Source organism: Solanum stenotomum, chromosome 7 (assembly GCF_019186545.1).
Source record: "Solanum stenotomum isolate F172 chromosome 7, ASM1918654v1, whole genome shotgun sequence".
NCBI lineage: Eukaryota > Viridiplantae > Streptophyta > Magnoliopsida > Solanales > Solanaceae > Solanum > Solanum stenotomum.
In genome coordinates, this window is record NC_064288.1 from 49,354,152 (window position 1) to 49,377,789 (window position 23,638).

Here is a 23,638-nt window from a genome sequence, read left to right on the forward strand (position 1 = left end):
TAGTTTAGTCTACTAATTTCTGGGGCGTTACAATACGACCCATGTAGAGTTTCATGGGACGTGGAGCCTTAAATGGTCCGTGAAGCATTCCTTGAAGGGCAATCTGTCAGTTTTGAAGTTGGGGTCCTTTTGGTTTTTCCACTATGTGTTTGGTACTTAAGCTACGTCATTTTAATCCCTATTCTAAGTCTAAACCATGACGTTTTACACCTAGTTAAGCGCTTAGAAAGTGTTAGTCAGTTCTTTTACGTTCATTAACACTTCAAGTCATTAGAGTTAGGTTCCAAGAGGAGAAAATCTAGGGTTTAAAGGATTCTTCAAGTTTCATCGATTTCGCCAAGAACTTTGTTCTTCCAGGTATGAAAGACTATCTTAGTGATGTACTGAGTTCGTCCCCATGCCCTACATATATTTTTATATAGGTAAAGATTAATCTAGGGTTATATCTTTAGTTTTTATAATTCCTTGAGATGAGTTTCTTAGATGAGTTCTAAATTCTATTTCCTAATTATTGAGCTGTTATATCTTGCATTGAGATTCTTGAGTTGATTGTTCATGTCTATTTTTCATAATGAACCCTATTGTTGAGTTTTAATTGAGCATTCATTGAGTTATTATTGAGAATATTTTTAACCAAACAATTGTCTTAAACTGATTTTTTGAGAAAGTAAATAAGAGTTTTGAGTAAAGTTTAAGGAGATAATTTTTAGTAAAGTTTAAGGGAACTAATTGATTTCCAAATGTATTATTTTTACATTGAGAAAAGAAAAACTTTGATTTCTTCAAAGATATTTTAGTGTAGTTACCTCTCTTAAGAGGTTATTTTAAGTAATTATATCAAAATAGAGAAAGAGTATGCTTTATACATTTTAGCATGAGTATATTATTGGAAATAGTATTGAGCACCGATATGAGGATGAGTTCAGACAACTCAAAATCCTCATAAACCATGTTTGTTAACATGGGTAAAGGATCATACTATTTAGATGAATCCTTATTACTTAGTGAATGCACTTAGTAGAGAGGTTCTATACCCCGGCACGGTCTATGATAGTTCTGCTAGCGTGGGCGAGATGTTGTATCATCACATAGCTCATAGTGATTGTTGTCGATTAGAAATCTCCCAAATAGAGTTAAAGTATTTTTTTACTGTATCACTTATTATGCTGAGTTTTAGAAATGAGTAAGTACTTGTAAAGTTGTAAATGATTTAGTTCCTTTATTTCTATACATTTAGCTTGAGAATATCTTTATCTATTGCAGTCCTTTCTTTTAGTTGTTTCACTTCGGCTATATTACATACTCGTACATTCAATGTATTGATGTCAGTCGACCTACATCTTTTATGATGCAGATACATGTGTTCAGGATCATCAACAAGTATTTCGTCGATATCACTTTGCACTCTAGTTAGCTTTTGGTAAGCCTCTTACATTCTGAAGGACTCAACTTTTCTTTCCATTTTAGTCATTTTAGGGTGTCGCGGTTCTTGTCCCGACATCCATGTTAAACTATAGAGGCTTCATAGGTATATAGATAGAGTTGATGAGTCTCTCAATACCCTATTTTCCTTTGAGATGTTTTGCAAACTATTATTATTGCATTTAGTATTGTTAAGACTGTATGAGTTGAGCATTTTACAGTTTTAATGATTCACTTCTGTTTTAAGCCTTTAAATGCTTGAGTCAATCTTCCGCTAAGTAGTCAGTCAGTCCAAGGGTTAGCTTGGGGACCAACAATGGTTCTCTAGTGCCGGCCATGTACAGGCTGTAGACTTAGGGTGTGACATATATTTAATGATTTACATTTACATACAACTATAGAAATAGGGTCAGCGGTACAAATAATGTATACATTATTAACCTCCAAAAGGTCATTTAATAATCAAACTAGTGAACCTATGAAGAAAGTACTATGAAGTACTATGTATAACATTATGTCATGAAACACATAACTAATATAATATTGCATGTAAATGTACTGTATTATATTCATATATTTTTTTTTATGACTTACCTTTATAGGCATCTAATGTTATGACAAGCTACAAAATATTCAATAAAGTCATCTTTATCATGATTTATAATTTATAACATATCTAGCATATAGGTTGAATACAAAATATAGTCATTTTCTATATATAAGAAATTTGTCTCATGTAGTACATTCTTCATGAATAAATTACATAGCATACCAATATCGTAAAATAAATGATCTACAGAATATAGAAGGAACAATAATATATAACTAGCAATTTATGAATCAAGAAACAAGTAATAACTCTATAAGGCACATAGCACACATAATCATATAACCAAGTAAACTATAATAGACGTATATATGACCTTTTATTAAATTAATTTACTAGATAACTAATACTTATGCAAATTATGAAATATTTCCTTTATCCCTAAGAAGAGCAGTAGCCTAGTTGTGAACTTCATTGCACATATACCGTAAGCTTGAATTAACAAATATAGCTTGGTTACCAAAGTCCATGTCAACAAGGCCATAATAATAAATAAAAAAATTTGTAGCACAATAATCTTAGCTAAATCAGTAATTCACAATAGATATATAACAATTCCTATAAAGCCCATTGAGGCGACAAGGATAGCTATAATCACATGAAATATATTAAAATGTTCACAAGGCCACAATGTTTATAATACAATTGAACATTCTTACACCTAAATTGAGTACATATTCTTAGTCACACATCCTATAGAAGTCATCCATGAAATAAAGGGTCATATGCTAGAAAATGTCTCCTTGAAAAAGTTAACATTTGACCTATTCGCCTAATATAAGGTCACCTTTAATAGACGAAATTTATATGACACTATGTTGAGTGTGAATTAGAAGTAACCTCCCATGACTTAGCTCTACTGCATGATCTAAATGATGAAAGATTAGTAACTACCTCTAAATGCCTTGTAGCCTCCTAATAAGTGTGGTGCACAATACACCCATAAGCAAGACTCTACTATACACGACTTGTGGACTCCCTAGGACACGACCTTCTCTGATACCAAATTTGTGACGCCCCAAACTAGGGGAGGCATAACTGACACCTAGTACCTTATTCGACTGAACTAGCCACTAAAACATAATAGAAAGAGAATAATGAGACCCAACAAGGCCATCACAATTAACTATTGAAACGAGATAACTGGACTCACAAAAATATTAATGACACAATGAAAGGATCGATAATACCATCATAACTGATAAAGAACTAGCAAGCCGAGACGGCAACTGAAATCATATAGTACAATAATTTGACAAGGTTATAAATGGAAGCTGAGACAACCCAACAAGGTACATCCACAAGTTTTTAAGAATACTACAACTCAACTAGTTGAAAAAGGCCACAACAATTATATATAAAACGCAAGTACACAAAACCTATAGACAACCAGCTTCTCTAGGAAGATTGGAGCTTACCACTCCTCAGCTGAGTTAACACTTCCATTGCAAAGGCTGATCAAGACCTCCTTTTGAACCTACAACACGAATGCAACATCCCTAGGCAATGGGACGTCATTATGAATGAAAATATATTGTTATGAAAGGCGGAAAGTAAAATAATAAATAGATGTAGTAAAAAGGCAATATAGATACCACTTGAAATTGAAAGTCTTATAGCCTTCATGGCTGACATCTGACCTCATAGTAATCAAATATGCATGGTATGCTCGAGTAATGGCATGTCATGAATACATATATATAAATGCAAATGCATGGCATACCCAATCAAATGCTAGCAATGGTGATGTCTTTCGTTATCTAATGCCATCATATTCACCACCTTGTGGCCAACTCTGTCTCATACGTATAAATATAGCCAATAGACCTCATACCTCCCTTACACATCACTTGTTTTTTTTTTATAGATATAGATAATATGCTTACATGTTATGTATTTCATAAAGGTATCAACACATGCTTAATTTAATTTTATTTTTTAATAATAACTTCTATGCTATTTACATTCTAGATTGTTTGTTTATAGGCTATGCATGGTATGAATTATTATAAAAATGTTATTTGTTTCATAGAGAACATAATTATATGTTATATATTTTGTAATATAAGTCCTCACAATCTTCTTTTTCTCATGCCTTACCTGGTTCATAAAATAATCGATTACATACTACGTCCATACATGTTACAGGATGCACACCTACAAGTCAATGATTCATAGATTGTATATATGTTATAGATGTTGTAAGCCACCAGCTTATATGCCACATGCCTCGTGGGTAATTTGTTTGTGTATTATATATTTTTTTCAAAATTTTGCGTAATTAGTATGTTGAATTTTAACTAATCAAATGATATATGATTTATCGTCTATAGGACATAAATGTGTTTTTCTATTAAAAAAACTATAATCTATGTGCTAATATATCACATGTCACATAAAACATGATAGTTACATGTCATGTGTCCCTTTTGGATTATGTACTTAAATGCTATTCATATTATATGTTCATAGAAGTTGTTTTATCCATATCCATTGCTTATACTCTATGCGCTTCACATAACATGTGCTTATATATTGTATTCATAAAAATGTTAGCACATATGTTATATGATTAAAATCATATTTTCTATGGCATATGCCTACGTATCATAAATTAGTTTTTCTCATACTAAATGAGTCTTTTGAAAAATGGTATGCATTTTGTAATGAATGTGTTTTGGTGTTACATGGTATGCACTTTGAAGAATATTGTCATGCCCTGAGCCTACACCCTGGGCGGGACTAGCACTCGAGAACCATTGTTGGCCCCAAGCGAACCCTTGGCCTGGCTTACTTACTCAGCAGAAGACTTAACTCATGAAGAAAAATACTTTTAAAGTAAATTGAACTACTCAATAAACACTTAGAAGGTATCAAGATAACATTCACTGGCCAAAAGTGGCAACTCAAGTCTCAACCATTAAAACAGGAAATAGAAACTCAATAACCAACATCTGACTGTCTATGAAGCCTCTAAAACAACTGAAATGGATGTCGGGATAAGACCCCTATTCATCCTAACAAATGAAATACTAAAAAGCAAATGATAACAAATGAGCCCTCTAAAAAAGCAATGAGGCTCACCAACTAACTCTGAATGCTCAACTGGATCAACGAGGCACTGGATGATCCTGGTTACCTGTGTCTGCATCATAATAAGATACGGGCCAAATGGCATCAGTACATTGAATGTACGAGTATGCGAGGGGAATTCTAAAACAAGAAATTAGCTTGAAAGGAACTGAAGAACTTACCTGGCTCAACTCAACTCAACATAACTGAACTCATTTCAATATAAAGCAGTTTATAAACAAGTGCAATATAAAGAAAAGTTGTTTAAAACATGATGTCAACTCTGTGTGTATGCAAAGATACATATAACTCTGAAATGTATGTAAAAATACAATAAATTGTGTATATAAGAATACAATTACTTATGTGGAGTTTCTTTAACCAACAACCATCACTTAAGAGCTATTGTGATGATACATCATTTTGCCTCACGATGCCAGGGCCGTCCTATACCTGCCGATGGTATAGAACCTGAACTACTAAGTAGATCCAGTAGTCTATGCTAAAAAGCACTAAAGGAATCATCTAAAAAGTATGACCCTTTTCTACCCATAATGGCTACATGGTTTATGGGGGATGTGAGTTGTCTGAACTCTCCCCCATATTGGTGTTCAATACTACTCCCAAAATATAATACTAGCTTTTATGTTTAAAAACATATTTCTTTCTGTGGTTTGAGATAATTACTCAAAACTTAGCTCAAAGACTATCTTGGAACGAGTATTGGTAACCAAACCGAGCCTAGCCAAAAAAACTTTAAAAAAGGTAAAAAAAACTAGGGCCGGCTGCTCTCTCTTCTCTTCTGCGAACTATGTCGCCTTGAAGAAAATCCATGATAGCCGCATCCTCTCCCCAGCATATGGCTGTGGGAGAGCCTAACACTAGTTCTAATCCAGAAGCAACTTATGCAACACGTCTAAATTCAGTCCAAACTGGACAAAACTTGAAAACAACAAAGCTAAAATCTATAGACATCATTCATAGAGAACCTACAATTAGATTTACAGTGGAGGAGATAAATCAATACACTATGGAAGAAGGTTTACATCAAGCTCTAGTTTTCAAGTTTTCACAGGATCCAATCAATATGCAAGAGGTACGAAAGTTGTTGCCTATACAACTAGGAACTCAAGGTCGTTGCCTTGTCGGATGGCTTGCGCGTCGACATATTTTGGTGAGATTTGATAGATATGATGATTATGTATTAGCTGCAGCTAAAACTATTCAATACCTTTCGTGCAATGGTTTACAAAAGCAATTTAGAGTATTTCCATGGACAATTGGCTTCAATCCGAAATAAGAGACATCAAAAGCTTTTGTTTGGATACCTTTTCCTAACTTGCCGACAGAGCTTTTTGCAAAACAATCCTTACTGTCAATTGCTTCGGCTGCTGGTAAGCCAATAGCGATTTATAAAGCCACTCAAGATAAGTCGAGACCTAGCACGGCTAGAGTTAAAGTCGAAATTGATTTGCTAGCAAATTTGCCACATCGAATGAGAATTCAATATGTCGACCAGAAAACATGAAAAAGTTTGGAGCAATTTCAGAAGTTTGTGTATGATAATTTGCCGTTTTATTGCAACTTTTGTAAGCACCAAGGCCACAACGAAAGTGACTGTAGACTATTATTGGGAAATACTGCAACAAGAAACCAAGAAGAAGCATCGCAAGTAGGCTCTGAGATAGAAAAATATCAAGGTGATGCTCGAGAAATATTAGATGAAAAGAGGGCTGAAAATAAATCCCTTGTGGTTGATAAAAGTGGTGTCCATGATCAGGTAGTTGTGGCACGAGATTTGGAGTGCCAAAATAAAGAAAATTTTGGGCAACTCTTAGGCAAAGCAGTTGCACACGAATCAGCTTCAGGGGATCAAAGTTTAACCACTAGAAATACTTTGGTCCTAGAGTCACAAGTTGATTTTGGGCAGCAATCAAATAGCAACACTGTTGAAAACAAAAGCATTACTGGTGCAAGACTTGGTGTTAAAAATACCAGAGAAATAAGCATTAATAATGAAGGTGGAAACACTGGTTTTTTGCTGATTGATTCTAAGAGTGTTGATGATATTCATTCATCAGGAAATAAAGTTGGAGCAATTGAAACATTGGAGAAAAAATTGAATGAAAATCAACTTTCTTTGACTACAAATCCTACTTTAGTTCACATTGATGATGAGGGCCAAAACAACCCAGCTACAATTGTGGCATCGACAATGGATGATGGGGATCAACTAAATGGAACCAGAGGTGATGTGGTGCTTATTGGAAAATCAGGACATCCATTGGCAACTAACACAACCGTTGATTTGGCATTAGATCCCGTGAATGCAAAGGTAGTGGCAGATGGACCACAACATGATGCTCGGGGTGTTGAAACTATTGAATGCTTGGTTGACAACATGACGCAGCAGGTCGAAACTAATTCAATTGCCTTGATGAATGCCAAGAGTACAGGTGGGGGAGTGGAGCTGGTACATGAATTTAATTAGGTTGTGGTGACGAAGAAAAAATCTCCAAGTATTCGAAGTAACACCGTGCAACAAGTTGTAGATAGTCAAACTACGAATTCAGGTGCTCGAGAAATTGTTCCATAAGAGGTCATGTGTTTTAACACCTTTGATGCTCTTACGAATAATTTTTTGCATAAGATCAATTCATCTCAAGTTAACTCTAGAAATGAATTAGTTATTTCTAAGGAAAAACAAGGTGCGACAAGTACTCTGAGATGGATAGATATAGCAGATAAAGAGAAGGAACAAGTCATTTCTCCTCCTATGCAAAAGAAATTGAGCCCAACAGCTCCTGCTTTAATGCCTAGTAGTGCCAAGTTAGTAACTCCCCCTGCAAGGTTTATCACCATCAACAAATGTTGCTGCAATCTTAAGTGATCGTTTGGTGAGTTCTAATATTGAAAAATTGGCTTCACTTGCACCGATTAACATTAACAAACAACTTCAAGTTGGTGGTAGTTGTACTTTCTCCCCAAATAAGTTTGCTAACCTAGATGATGAGGACATCTCTGAGGAGGGTGAGGAATGTGAGGAAGAGGAAATTGCAGCTAGGAATGCAGATATTTCTCCTAGGCAACAACGCAGCAACAAAACGAAGCATGAAAGAAATCATAGTTGAGATGGTAAAGTGACTGAGGAATTTGTTCCAAGGCAACTACCGATGCGACTCGCAAAGCAAAATCATATGACAATATCAATAACTTCAACACGATTCAATAAAGCCAAGAAGTGATGCACTATCAACTGTTATTAAACAGATTTGAAGAAGAAGATAAGAGAAATATATTTCAGGTTCCTTTAGAAGGCCAATCTATCCTGTTTAGTTCATGCATTTGTAAAAGGAAGTTTGAGGTTGATAACTCAACTTTCTCCTTGGCCTTTATGATTTTTCATTACTTAAGAATTCTCACTTGTAATATCATCATAGAGTGTATTATAATTTTGTGATGATCATAGAATATCTAGTTCTCTCTAGCTTGTATTTTCTTCATGGTTGTTAATTAGTAGAGGTTAGGTACCTCATTAGGATTGGTAAGGTAAGGTCTAGCCTTCCTTACTTGTACTTATTCCTATTGAGAATTTTTTATGATTATTATTAATAAAAAGCCACTAGACCACTGTCTAGTGGTATAAATTTGCTTTTTAAAAAAAAGACTATCTTGGAAATCAAAGTTTCCCTTCTTGCTTAATTGTGAAAGCATTTACTCTTTTCTGAAAACTAGCTCAAAGTCTTTTTGGAAATCAAAGTTTCCTTACTTGTTTAAAGGTGAAAACATTTTAAACTCTTTGGGAATACATAGTACCCATATACCTTTAAATAAATGAACTTCAACTTTACTCTTTACTGAACTCAAAACTCAAGTCTTAAAACAAAGTTAAATCATTTGTAAAAGACTTTTGGAAGACTCTATAAACTTCTCTTGACTTGGCTCTTAATTAACTTCTCTTGACTTGGCTCTTAATTAACTTCTCTTGACTTGACTCTTAACTGATCCTTGAATTGAATTATGGATTCAAGGATTGAGATTTGTGATAGGAAAGATCTCATGATATTGAGGAATGATTTTAGATAGCTAAACATGAGAAATGATCAAGAAATCAATGGGAGCAAGTCCGCAATGCGGAGATGCATTTAAATTTTTGGTCACGAAATAAATTTTGAGGCAGAACGGTCCGTGACCGCTCCACGATGCGAGGAAAAAATTTCAATTCTGAGGAACAGGTCCGCGTCGCCGACCTGGTACCCAGATTCTGCCGATTTGTTCCTTCTTCGTTTTCTAACCCCAAATCGTCTAAAATCGATGCTTTTTCTCCAATTCTCCTTAGATTCATATACCCAGCATATGTATACAAGAATCTAATCAAACACAACTCTAAAATTGACCTTAAACTCTTAAGAACTCCTCAATTTCATCCCAAATTCAAGAACGAAAGTAAATTCAAGAACATAGATAAAGAACAATCAAACTTTCAACTTTTAGGACGAATTCATGCTGAATTAAACATGTTTGGTGCATGGGTGAACGAACCCAATGCTGTGTGAACTCACATACCTCGTAGGATTGAATCCTTGGCGAAATCCATAATCAAACTTGAACTTTCTTGATGAATCTTGCCTTTTCTCCTTCTTTCTCCTTCTCCAAGCCCTAGCGTAGAGTTCCAATTTTCTAAACTAACCAAATTTAGTTTGACCCTTAATTAATTCACTAAAATGAATTAAATAAATTGGGTAAGGAAAAGATCAAACTACCTTTTAAAAATCCAGATTGGATATTTTCTTATTTGAACAACCCAACTTTCAATGGGCATAACTCATTCATACGAACTCGAAATTGCGCAAACTCGCCGGAGATGAAAAGATTATTCCAAGAGCTTTCCTACGATATCTGAAAACACACCTAAATCACCCAGAGCTAGGAGTTATGGTTGTTTGAAGTTAGCCAAAAACCCAACTTAACATGCTTAACAAATTTTCTAGATTTTTTTATATTCTTTCCAAAAATGCATATTTCCACTTCTTAACTTCTTCCTAGTTATTTCAAATCGGTGAGTTGTTACAATATCTCCCCCTTGGGAACATTCGTCCTCAAATGAGATTACTCTTACTAGGCTAAGGGTGTACTATCAATCATTCCGTTCAAACACCCAACAAGCAAATGCAAATACAACATGCAATCTCAATTAAAGAGTACTAAGAAGAGAATTAGTACCTTGATCTAGAATTTCTCCGAATTCGAAGAGATGTCGATATCTCTTCTTCATATCCTCCTCAGCTTCCCAAGTAGCTTCCTCAACAAATCGGTTCCTCCAAATGACTTTGACTGATGCTACTTCCTTAGTCCTCGACTTACGAACTTGGCGATCTAGAATCTGAATCGAAATCTCCTCATAAGATAATCTATCCTTGATGTTAATATCTTCAGTTGGTATGATCAATGAATGATCACCCCTGCACTTCTTCAACATTGAGATGTGAAAGACCGGATGAACCGCGGCTAACTCTTGTGGTAGCTCCAACTCATAAGCTACATTACCTACCCTTTTCGATATTCTGTAAGGGCCAATATACCGGGGACTAAGCTTCCCCTTCTTACCAAATCTCATAACACCTTTCATGGGTGAAACCTTCAAGTACACCCAATCATCTACTTCAAACTCTAACTCCCTTCTCCTAACATCAGTGTAGGATTTATAACGACTCTACGCCGTTTTCAACCTCTCTTGAATCACTTTCACCTTCTCCATAGCTTGATGAACTAAATCTAGTCATATCAACTCTGCTTCACCAACTTTAAACCATCCAATAGGAGATCTGCATTTTCTCCCATAAAGAGCTTCATAAGGAGCCATTTGGATGCTAGAGTGGTAACTGTTGTTGTAAGCAAATTCAATAAGAGGTAGGTGCTCATCCCAATTACCTTTGAAATCAATCACGCAAGCCCTCAAAATATCCTCTAAGGTCTGAATAGTGCGCTCTACTTGCCCATCCATCTGAGGATGAAAGGCAGTACTTAAGTTCACCTTTGAACCCAAGCCTTTTTGGAATGACTTCCAAAACTGTGCAGTAAATTGCGCACCTTTGTTTGAAATAATGGAGATCGGAACTCCATGAAGTCTAACCATTTCTTGAAGATACAATTTGGCATAGTCCTCTGTTGTATAGGTGGTCTTTATCGGCAAAAAGTGGGCTGACTTTGTCATCCTATCGACAACAACCCAAATAGAATCATGCTGCCTACGAGACCTTGGTAAGCCTGTGATGAAATCCATGTTAATCATCTCCCACTTCCATTTCGGAAGATCTATATTCTGAGCCATACCACTGGGCCTTTGGTGCTCAACTTTAACTTGTTGGCAATTCGGACACTTAGCAACAAATTTTGCAATGCCCTTCTTCATACTACTCCACCAATAAACTTCTCTAAAATCGACCTTAAACTCTCAAGAACTCCTCAATCTCATCCCAAATTCAAGAACGAAAGTAAATTCAAGAACTCATATCAAGAACATAACTTTTAGGACGAATTCATGCAGAATTAAACATGTTTGGCGCATGGGTGAATGAACCCAACGCTGTGTGAACTCACATACCTCGTAGGATTGAATCCTTGGCAAAATCCACAATCAAACTTGAACGTTCTTGACAAATCTTGCCTTTTCTCCTTCTTTCTCCAAGCCCTAGCATAGATTTCTAATTTTCTAAACTAACCGAATTCAGTTTGACCCTTAATTAATTCATTAAAATGAATTAAATAAATTGGGTAAGAAAAAGACCAAACTACCCTTTAAAAATCCGAATTGGATATTTTCTTATTTGAATGGTCCAACTTCCAATGGGCATAACTCACTAATACGAACTCGGAATCGCGCAAAATCGGCGGCGTTGGAAAGATTATTCCAAGAGTTTTCCTACGATATCTGAAAACACACCTAACTCATCCAGAGCTAGGAGTTATGGTCGTTTGAATTTGGCCAAAAATCCAACTTAACATGCTTAACAAATTTTCCAGATTTTTTTATATTCTTTCCAAAAATACCTATTTCCACTTCTTAACTTCTTCCTAGTTATTTCAAATTGGCGAGATGTTACAGATACTATCTCACCTGACGCATGACTACCATTTTGCTTGCCTAAACGTTACCTACTTCACAAAATACATAACTATATTTTACGATGACCACTTATCATAGGTTAATTAATCACATGTTACTGTTTTCCAAAGCTCATAAGATTAGAACATTTATTCTAAATTTTTAGTCTATTAAATGACTTACGGTTTATAAGATATAACTATACGTGTTTGAAGGTATGCTCTTGTATTGATTATCTTTGTATTTTAGTGATTATATATTGCCGTCCCTTAAAAACTATTTTTGTATATGCTACGGGTGCCCTAAACTGTCAATTTATAAGATACATGTTGTTTATATATTGTATGTACCACAGACCCTTAGTGCTTAAGTTAAATCCACTTATAATATGTCTCGTGACCTACGTATTTAACAGACATTAAGTACATGTGTATATATTGACTATTGAGGTACCAGTGGGCACTGGGTAATGGGCTAAAAGTTTAAATGAAAAAGATGTTTTATGATTAATTATTTAAATTTAATTCTATATATCATAACTTGAGTTTTTACATGACATGCACTCTTATAACTTTGGAGCTTGAGTAACTAAGGAACTTTTGTACTCCTGCTTATGCTCACCAATATGCATGATCAATTTCCTATTGAGAAAAAAATTGTGTATGATTTGGCGTATCTGCCACTTCTATGTATAGCGTTGTAATAACATATGGTCAAACATTATACTTATAATAAGGCAGTAATACATTGAATGTTGGAATATCTCGCCCACTGCATTAAAATTTTCTTATTGAATTCACATGTTCGTACTTTACATGAGTATGTATTGTTTCATTCTCAATACCTAAACTTTGAATGACATTTGTTCATACATTAGGTACTATGTGCCTACTTGAAATAGATTAGTAAAGATAAGTTTTTCTTGTTGAGAAACATTTTGTATTGTGTGGTAATTTGATAATGTTTTTCTCAGACATTACTTTATTAATATGGTGTATATACTCTTATGAGTTTTAGGTTTGAGATATTTTCATATATAGATGAAACCCTATTGAAATTTTAAAAGAGTTCCTAGTGTAATACTCACATGCAGTTATTTATTTATTCGACGACGAATGTTCCTAAGGGAGGGGAGGATGTAACACCTCGGATGTTTATAATTTTCCTTTGCCTCTTATGGAAGGCTTATGTGCCTAAATTTGAGAGTTTTACTATAGCATTGTGCATGATTTGATAACATCACATTTTAAATCGAAATCTAAAAAAAATATTTATTGCCCTCCTAAAATATTTTAAATACTTATGAAAATATTCTTAGTTATGATATATTTGTATGTGTATTTATATTTATAAGAGTTTTATCAATTAATAATATTTTAACGGAGACACTAAATCTTGTTATGTCAAGAAATTATTATTATATATGATAGACTTTGTTCAAAATAATTTTCTATTAATTGTATTATACTCATAAGAATTATACACATTTTACTACGAAATAACCAAATGTATAAGTAATGAGATTTATGCCTTATAAGATTTTTATATGATTTATTTGTATAGCAATAAATATTAGATTAATTTATGATGTACTGATAAATATGTACATATCTAATTATTTTGTTACTTTGTAATATAATTTAGTGTTTTTAAATAGTTAGTAAGTTATTTTATTCAGTTAATGACCCATCACTTTATTATATTATATTTTAACACCTAGAATTCTTAATGGCTAGGAATAGTTGCCAACAATTTCATTTAATGCTCTTTGTATATATATATAACTCTACCTTGTCAGTAAAGGAAGATAAAAAGCATTTATAATGCATCTATAAGTCACTAGAAGAACGTTTTAGTCACGACCGTATTATCGCTAGTCCACCCTTTGATTGTTCTTCATAAATCAAGAATTCCTTTTAAGTTATCAAAGTGAAATGTTGAGTTTTCTCTAATTAAGATTGAGCTACAAAAGAATTTATATTTATGGCCATTGTAACAAGTAAAAGGATTGGAATTAAGGTATGTTAAGGCAAACTTCTCTTTTTCATATCGCATGAATTCCAAAAATATATAAATCACGGAACAAGTTATTTTTACTATTCTATTGCTAGAAAAACCCTCTGAGAAGGACATCGAGATGTTAGCTGGTGTCGTTTCTTGATTGTATCGTGTCATTATCAGACTTGTATTATTGTGTAGTATGTTTGATGGCTAAAGTTATTTTTCATCGAGTTTGTAATTCCTTACATCCATTAGTGAGCTATTGTCTTAAGTGTGAGGCTAAAATGTTGGAGGATATTATGTTGCACCTAAGAGGGGTTATTAAGCCACTTTTTCTCGTCAAAATCTTTTACAAAATGTTATTTGAAAATGATATTAATACTAACATCGTACTCTATTTTTTGTGATATACTTGTCAAGCAGCCATGTCTCTGGAAAGGGTTGTACTATTACCAAATTGAAGTCGTTCATAAATCAAGTCAAGCTTGTTAGTCTCCTTTTGAGTTCCTAAGTGAATAATTTTTTAAGTTGAAGTTGAGTAAAGATCTTCAAGTCTATTATGAGTTTTGTAGGCCTAAATGATTGTATAAAGTTTAATAAAGTCATGAGGAGATCTTTTCAGCACCTTAAGATACTTGTAATCATCCTCAAGTTTAAGTTAGCTTTCTAAAGTCGAGTTAAGTGTTCCGATTTATTCTCCAAGCATTTGAGGTTCTACGAGACAATTACATGTTATACTAAAGTGATACGGGATTATGAGAACACGAGAACCAACGGGCCAAGATTGACAATATTAATATGGTAACATATATTCATTACAAATCCATGACATGACATGTTATGCCTTCTACTCCTGAGCTATAATCGGGAGGTATGAGGCCTATTGCCTATATTTATACACATGAGATAGAGTTGGCACAAGTTAATGAATATGATGTTGGTTAGCTTCCGAAAGGCAACACCATTGCTAGCATTTGGTTGGGTATGTCATGCATTTTCATTTATATATATATATATATTTATCACATGCTATTACTCAAGCATACCATGCATGTTTGATTACTATGTGGTCAGATGTCAGTCATGAATGCTATAAGAGTTTCACTTTCAGGTGGTATCTCTATTGCCTATTTACTGTAACTATTTATTATTTTACTTTCCGCCTTTCATAACAGTACATTTCATTTGTATTGATGTTCCATTGCCTGGGAACGCTGCATTCGTGCTACATGTTCAAAAAGAGGTCTTGATCGGCCTTTGCAAAAGAAATGTTAACTCATATGAGGAGTGGTAAACTCCAATCTTCCTAGAGCAGTTGGTTGTCGATAGGTTTTGCGTATTTGAGTTTTATGTATAAATATTGGTATAGTTATGGCCTTTTACCAACTAGTTGAGTTGTAGTATCCTTAGAGACTTGTGGACATACCTTGTTGGATAGTCTCAGCTTCTATTTATAACCTTGTCGAATTATTGTATATAGATTTCAGTTGTAGCCTTGTCGACTTGCTAGTTCTTTATCAGTTATGTTGGTCTTGCCGGTACTTTCATTATGTCACTAATACTGTTGTGACCTCATAGGTCCATTTATCTTGTTTCAGTAGTTAATTGTGATGGCTTTGTTGGGTCCCATTATTCTCTTTCTATTATGTTTCAATGGCTAACTTTGTCAAATAAGGTACCGGGTGCTAGTTGTGTCTCCCCTAGTTTGGGGCCTGACAATGTGGTAAGTTAATTTTTTTTAAAAAATATAGCTTTATTAATAGTTCAACATACATATATTGTAAACTAAAAACGTAGTTGATTATTGCTATTAGAATAATATAACAATAAATAAATTTGTGTACCAAAACATTAAGTTAAATATGATCGTATAAATAGTAACAGTTTATTACTAAAAATAAATTTTTTTTAAAAGAATTAAAAGTGAATAATAAATTTAATAAATTGTTTTTAACTTAAACATTATGGCATTTAAAACGTGCAACACACATGTATGAATAAAAGTATAATATTGAGGAGAGAATAAAATTACTCCCACTGTCTCATATTAGATGGAAACTTTTTATTTTACAGGGTAATTAAGAAATCATTAATAAATTAATCAACTTTATTACTTTGCCCTTTGTTCATATTAATTAGCCTCTTGAAAAAAGAAATTATTGGGTCTTCAAAGTTGTTTAAAATTCCAAAGGCCATAGTAAGGGTAAAATGGAAAAAAAATAATTAATACTATCCTAATTTAGTAACTGACTAAGTAATATGGGACAAATTTTTTTAATAAGATGTCCATCTAATATGGATAGAAGAAGTATTTTTAAGAGAGTAAAATAGAGAGTTTGATTGGAGTTGATTGTCTCCAAATATATAGAAATCTCTATATTTAGAGAATTAAATAAAGAATAGAGTTGGAGAGGTCTTAAAATGATGTTTTGATTCTATGGTTGTACACCTCCCACCCCCCACCTCCAACCCGAACAAAAAAAAAAGGTGAAAATCATTTCATCCTCCAACTTTGCTTTAAAAATCAAACTCCTCCCCTCAACTTTGAACAATCATCAAACCCCCTTCTTTATCCTAACGAAATTTTTTAAATGCCTATTATACCCTTTCATTGTCAACTCTTTTTTACTTCTTTAAAACTAATGATTTTTTTTTGAATTCATGTAACAAATTTTTCACAAAAAGCATAATCATTTTTTCTTGAACAATAATAAAGTGAGAAATATTAATTAAGTATATGAGCTAATGATGCTTTATAATGAAGTAAATTAGCATAATGAAAAAAAATATTTTTATTAATAATAATCAAACCCCATATATTTGTTTACACAAGTAAGAATAACAGAGAATAATAACTATACAAATATATTTCAATGTAAAAATATAAAATAATTAATTTAATTAAGGTCTAATTTTTAAAGAGAGTATTTTTTAAATTTAAGTTATTTTAAACTATAATTTATGTAATATTGCATTAATGTCAATCAGAACTTGTTTATTTATATAGACAATACAGAATTCCCCGGAGGTTTATATCACTTTACCCTCATACTAAAAATAGTTGTTTTGATTTACTTGTCCAATTAATGAAATCAAAAGAATACTTTTTTTTTATGTCTATTCTTAATATTAAATAACTGCATAAAATAGTAATAGTCAAATTTAAAGTTTCAAAATATTATTAATAATGTTAGTTTAGTAAAACAAACCTCTAATTAGCTTTTTTAGGGACATCATATCGGGAAGGGGTCAAGTAATATGAAACACATGGAGTAAAGAGTGGAGAAAGACAAAAACACACACATACACACACTTAAATCATATTATATTGAAACAATAATCATAAATATAATATTAAATTTTGTGACAAATTCATAAAAATATTATTCTACTTGTAATGTTAATAACTTAAAAAAGATTATAAATACCTAGGTTAAAAAATAAATTATATATAATATAAAAAAAGTATTACATATAAGTGGTATAATAAGGGTAAAAATGATAATGCATAGAATAAGGGAAGAGAGTTGATGATTATTCAAAGTTGAGAGGATAAATTGATTTTTAAAGTGAAGTTGGGGTGAAAATGATTTTAACCCAAAAAGAATAATCTTCTCTTTTGCCTCAATTATTGACTCTTCTAGTTTGGTGAAAACAGATAAGACAACTAGCAAGAGAGAGAGAGAAATATCATTCTTGTTTGCAATCGTTGTGTTTCAAGAATTAATCTTCTCAAAATCATTTTGTGTTTCCTTGTTTTGCTTTGCAGATTCAGAAATGGATATTGGGTTAGCAGTTGGTGGTGCATTTCTCTCTTCAGCTTTGAATGTTCTCTTTGATAGGCTTGCTCCTAAGGGTGATTTGCTCAAGATGTTTCAGAAGCATACGAATGATTTTCGGATCTTAAAGAAGCTGAGAATGACTTTGCTTGGTCTTCAAGTTGTGCTAAGTGATGCAGAGAATAAGCAAGCATCAAATCAATCTGTGAGCCAGTGGCTTGATGAGCTTCGAGATGCTGTGGATTCTGCAGAAAACTTGACGGAAGAAATCAATTATGAAGCTTTGAGGCTTAAGGTGGAAGGTCAGCATCAAACTCTTGCAGAAGTAAGTGACCTAAACCTGTGCTTGAGTGATGATTTCTTTCTAAACATAAAGAAGAAGTTGGAAGACACTATTGAAACATTGAAGGATTTGCAAGAGCAAATTGGTCTCCTTGGCTTAAAGGAGCATTTTGGTTCGATTAAACAAGAAGCTAGAACACCTTCAACTTCTTTGGTTGATGATTCAGATATCTTTGGAAGGCAGACTGATATAGAGGAATTGATTGACCGTTTATTGTCTGAAGATGCAAATGGGAAAAAGTTGACTGTAGTTTCTATTGTTGGAATGGGGGGTGTGGGTAAAACAACACTTTCTAAAGTAGTTTACAATGATGAGAAGGTGAAGGACCATTTTGATTTGAAAGCTTGGTTGTGTTTCTGAGGCATATGATGCTTTCAGAATAACAAAAGGGTTACTTCAAGAAATTGGCTCATTTGACTTGAAGGTTGATGACAATCTTAATCAGCTAGAAGTCAAATTGAAGGAAAGCTTAAAGGGAAAGAAGTTTCTTATTGTTCTGGATGATGACTTGAGAAATCTTTTTGTACAAGGAGATATAGGAAGTAAGATCATTGTGACGACATGTAAAGAGAGTGTTGCCTTGATGATGGCAAATTAGCTTGGACAATTTGTCTATTGAAGTCTCTTGGTCTTTATTTAAAAGACATGCCTTCGAAAACATGGACCCTATGGGACATCTGGAACTTGAAGAGGTGGGAAAACAAATTGCAGCCAAGTGCAAAGGACTGCCCTTAGCTCTGAAGACGCTCGCTGGCATGTTACGCTCCAAATCAGAGGTTGAGGGGTGGAAACATATTTTGAGAAGTGAAATATGGGAGCTGCCACACCATGACATATTACCAGCGTTGATGTTGAGCTACAATGATCTTCCTGCACATTTAAAGCGATGTTTTTCCTATTGTGCAATATTTCCTAAAGATTATGCATTTAGGAAAGAACAAGTTATTCATCTGTGGATTGCAAATGGTCTTATACTGCAGGAAGATAGAATCATTCAAGATTCAGACCAATACTTTCTCGAGTTGAGATCAAGATCGTTATTCGAAAGGGTCCCAAATCCTTCTCAAGGGAACATAGAGAAATTCTTAATGCATGACCTTGTCAATGATTTAGCCCAAATTGCATCTTCAAAACTTTGTATCAGATTGGAAGAGAGCCAAGGATCTCATATGTTGGAAAAAGGTCGACACTTATCATATTCAATGGAAAGTATCGACTTTGAGAAATTGACACCGCTCTACAAATTGAAGCATCTGAGGACATTGCTTCCAATCAGTTTCCAACATGGTGCTCCACTTAGCAAGAGGGTGCTGCATAGCATATTGCCAAGACTAACATCCTTAAGGGCATTATCGTTGTCAAATTATTGGACTGTGGAGTTGCTGGATGCCTTGTTTATCAAATTAAAGCTCCTCAGATTTTTGGACCTTTCTCGGACAGCGATTAAAAGGTTGCCGGATTCCATTTGTGCATTGTATAACTTGGAGACACTTCTCCTGTCACATTGTGATCATCTTGAGGAGCTACCGTTGCAGATGGAAAAGTTGATCAACTTGCATCATCTTGACATAAGCAACACTTCTTTCTTGGAGATGCCACTACATCTGAGCAAGTTGAAGAGCCTCCATGTGCTAATGGGAGCCAAGCTTCTTCTAGGTGGATCGAGCATGGAAGATTTGGGTGAACTGCATAACTTGTATGGATCTCTATCAATTCTAGAGTTGCAAAATGTGGTTGATAGAAAGGATGCCGTGAAGGCAAAGATGAGGGAGAAGAATCATGTTGAGAGGTTATCTTTGAAGTGGAGTGAAAGTAGTGCTGACAATTCACAAACTGAAAGAGACATACTTGATGAGCTACGCCCACACACAAACATAAAACAACTCCAAATCACCGGATATAGAGGGACAAAATTTCCAAATTGGCTAGCTGATCATTCGTTTCTTAAGCTAGTTAAATTGTCTCTTAGCAAATGCAGGGACTGTGATTCCTTGCCAGCACTAGGGCAACTCCCTTCTTTGAAATTCCTTTCCATTAGAGAGATGCATCAAATAACAAAGGTCACGGAAGAATTCTATGGCAGTTCATCCTCCAAAAAGCCTTTTTACTCTCTTGAGAAGCTTGAATTTGCAAATATGTCAGAGTGGAAGCAATGGCATGTACTAGGAAATGGAGAGTTCCCTACACTTTCTCACCTTTCAATTATAAATTGCCCTGAACTCAGTCTGGAGACACCCATCCAACTTTCAAGGTTTCAAGTTATTGGTTCTCCTAAGGTTGGAGTTCTTGAGGGAATGAAGCAAATTGTTGAATTATCTATTATTGGTTGCAATTCTCTTACCTCCTTACCTTTTAGCATACTGCCCAGTACCTTGAAGAGAATACAGATATCTCGTTGCTAGAAATTGAAATTGGAGGTGCCAGTTGGTTATTATAACATGTTTGTTGAGGATTTGAGCCTTGAAGAATGTGATTGTATAGATGATATATCACCTGAGTTGCTCCCAAGAACACGCAAGTTGAATGTATCTGATTGCCACAATCTTACTAGGTTTTTGATTCCTACTTCCACTGAAAGTTTCTATATTGGTAATTGTAAGAATCTTGAAAAACTTTCGGTGGCACTTCCATCTGCGATGACATCATTGAGTATAGGCTACTGTGAGAAGCTGAAGTGGCTTCCAGATCATATGCAGGAACTCCTTCCATCTCTTAAGGGACTGCATCTTTCTAGTTGTCCAGAGATAGAGTCCTTTCCTCAAGGAGGATTGCCCTTCAATTTACAACAACTTGAGATCATTAATTGCAAGAAACTGGTGAATGGCCGAAAGGAGTGGTGTTTACAGAGACTCCCTCGTCTCAGAGAGTTAGAATTAGTGATCTATCATGACGGCAGTGACGAAGAGATGGAACATTGGGAGTTACCTTGCTCTATTCGAAGACAATCTGAAAACATTAAGCAGCCAAGATCTCAAAAGCCTCACCTCTCTTGAATTTCTATATATTGCTTATTTACCTCATATCCAGTCACTTCTCGAAGAATGGCGGCTTCCCTCCTCTCTTTCTGAGCTATATTTATATGGCCATCATGAGCTCAATTCACTAGGCCTTTGTTACCTCACTTCGCTTCTACGTCTACGCATCGGCAATTGCTGTAATCTCCAGTCACTTTCCGAATCAGCACTGCCCTCCTCCCTCTCTCATTTGACCATCAAGTATTGCCATAATCTCCGATCACTTTCCAAATCAGCACTGCCCTCCGCCCTCTCTGAGCTGACCATTAAGTGTTGCCGTAATCTCCAATCACTTTCTGAATCAGCACTGCCCTTCTCCCTCTCTAAGCTGACCATCAAGGATTGCCCTAAGCTCCAATCACTTTCTGAATCAGCACTGCCCTCCTCCCTCTCTGAGCTGACCATCAGAAATTGCCCTAATCTCCAATCCCTTCCAGTAAAAGGGGTGCCCTCTTCCCTCTCTAAACTATGGATTTTCCGCTGCCCACTGCTCAGCCCACTACTAGAATTTCAGAAGGGGGAATATTGGCCAAATATTGCTCAAATTCCCTTCATATTTGTCGATGGGAAACACCTGTAATGTTTAAAACAAATGGTGCTCTGACAAATGTAAGTTATTCTTTTCCCTCGGAAGCTTTTTACTTTTGCTTACTTCACTTTGCTTTTGCTTACTTCACTTTGCTTTTCTGTTAATTCCTTTCCTTTTTAAAATCTTGTTGAGCAGTGTGGAGTGTCTATTGCTCAAACCACGGCTAGTGACCAAAAATTGCTCATATTTCCACCATATATGGGAGAACCTGAAATAATTAAAATGAGTGGTGCTCCTACAGATATATAAGTTATACTATTTCCTTAGAATCTTTTGATTTTTAGTTACTTCTATTTGCTTGCCTGTTAAATCTTTTGGACCAGTGTTGTAGCATCTATTACCTCTGTGAAGTCGAGGAAATATCTTTAGATCAGGAACAAACTCCTTATATTTGCATTGAAACATTGTAAAAGAAATCTAATATAAGTAGGAATTGAGATAATTTGCTCCAGAGTTTTCACCAGGATGTTTATCGCACAAAAGCAATTCATATATTCTTGTGACAAATCTCACTCTTCATGACCTATGTTCTCTCTCAAATCTTGCAGACTGGAAGTTTATTTGTCATCATGAAAGTTGTTCCACATTTTTCGTCTCTTCTACAGAGATAAAGGGTCCAAGAAATCCAACCTCATTTGTCATCTCTTCTACATAGATGGCCCAAGAAATGCAACCTCACTTTCTCAATTAGGTAGCCAAGACCTTCACAAGAGTTACATCAAGCTTGGAATTTAAAGAAATTTAAAACGACTTTGAATGCCTACTTTCATTATTTACTCCATGTTGTACCATATTGATATCAAATTTGATGCTACTGCATTTTACATCAGTTTTTTTGGTATTCCAAATCCAGAATATTACATCCATTTTTTGTTTTGATATTCAGAGAACTTTGGAGATTATGAAGTTTCTTTCAAGTTATGTCCATTACTCAACCTCGAGTGACACCTCACAGCTAGCAGAAAGTCAAGGAAGTATATCCTAGTCGGGATGACTTCAAGGTTAGATAACAAAATAATGATTTACTCGTGTTTTAGTTACCAAGATGTGTATTTTTAAGTAATAGTTTGCTCTCTCATAAATCAGCGAAATAGATTTCCTTCATTGGCACTCTCATCAGTCATCAGCCAGCGAAACAAAGAAACCGTCGGTTTCAAAATTCCAATGACACCCAAGTTTAAAAAACAGACATCAACAGAGGAGAAGAATTCAACCCCACACCCATTTCAACCCAAGTTTTCTGCTTTACCTGATGCGAAGAAGTTTATGGGAGAGAAAGGTCCAAAGGTATATATATTTTTTCTTCTCTCTTTCTCACTGCAGCACTTATATTGGTTTTTCCCTGCTTTACATCACAATGCTGTTGGAGTATATCAGTTTTCTACTGTTATTCAGGTACTTAAAGTGGGAAATTGCTTCTGATTTGAGCTTTAAAATTTATCTTTATTGTAATTATTTTGATTTTTTTCCTTCAAAACCTAAACGTGAATTTTTTACAACAATACACCCAATCTATGCCTGAATTATTTCTGTTCCAATTGTTTTGCTACTACAGTATTTGTGTCCAGCCTAATTGGTATTGTTCATTTTGTGAAACATCCTATAATTATTTGGAGAGATAATATCTTAGTTGATCTTTCTCAAAAATAATATCTTAGTTGATCACTCAACTATAAATTTTTTTCTCAGAAAATCACTCTAACTTT

The 23,638-nt window shown here is 34.5% G+C and overlaps 1 pseudogene; it reads left to right on the top strand.

Annotated features, from left to right (window-relative positions):
• The first annotated feature begins 17,856 nt into the window (after window positions 1-17,856).
• On the top strand, window positions 17,857-22,461 carry LOC125871601 (putative disease resistance protein At3g14460; annotated as a pseudogene).
• The last annotated feature ends 1,177 nt before the right edge of the window (window positions 22,462-23,638 follow it).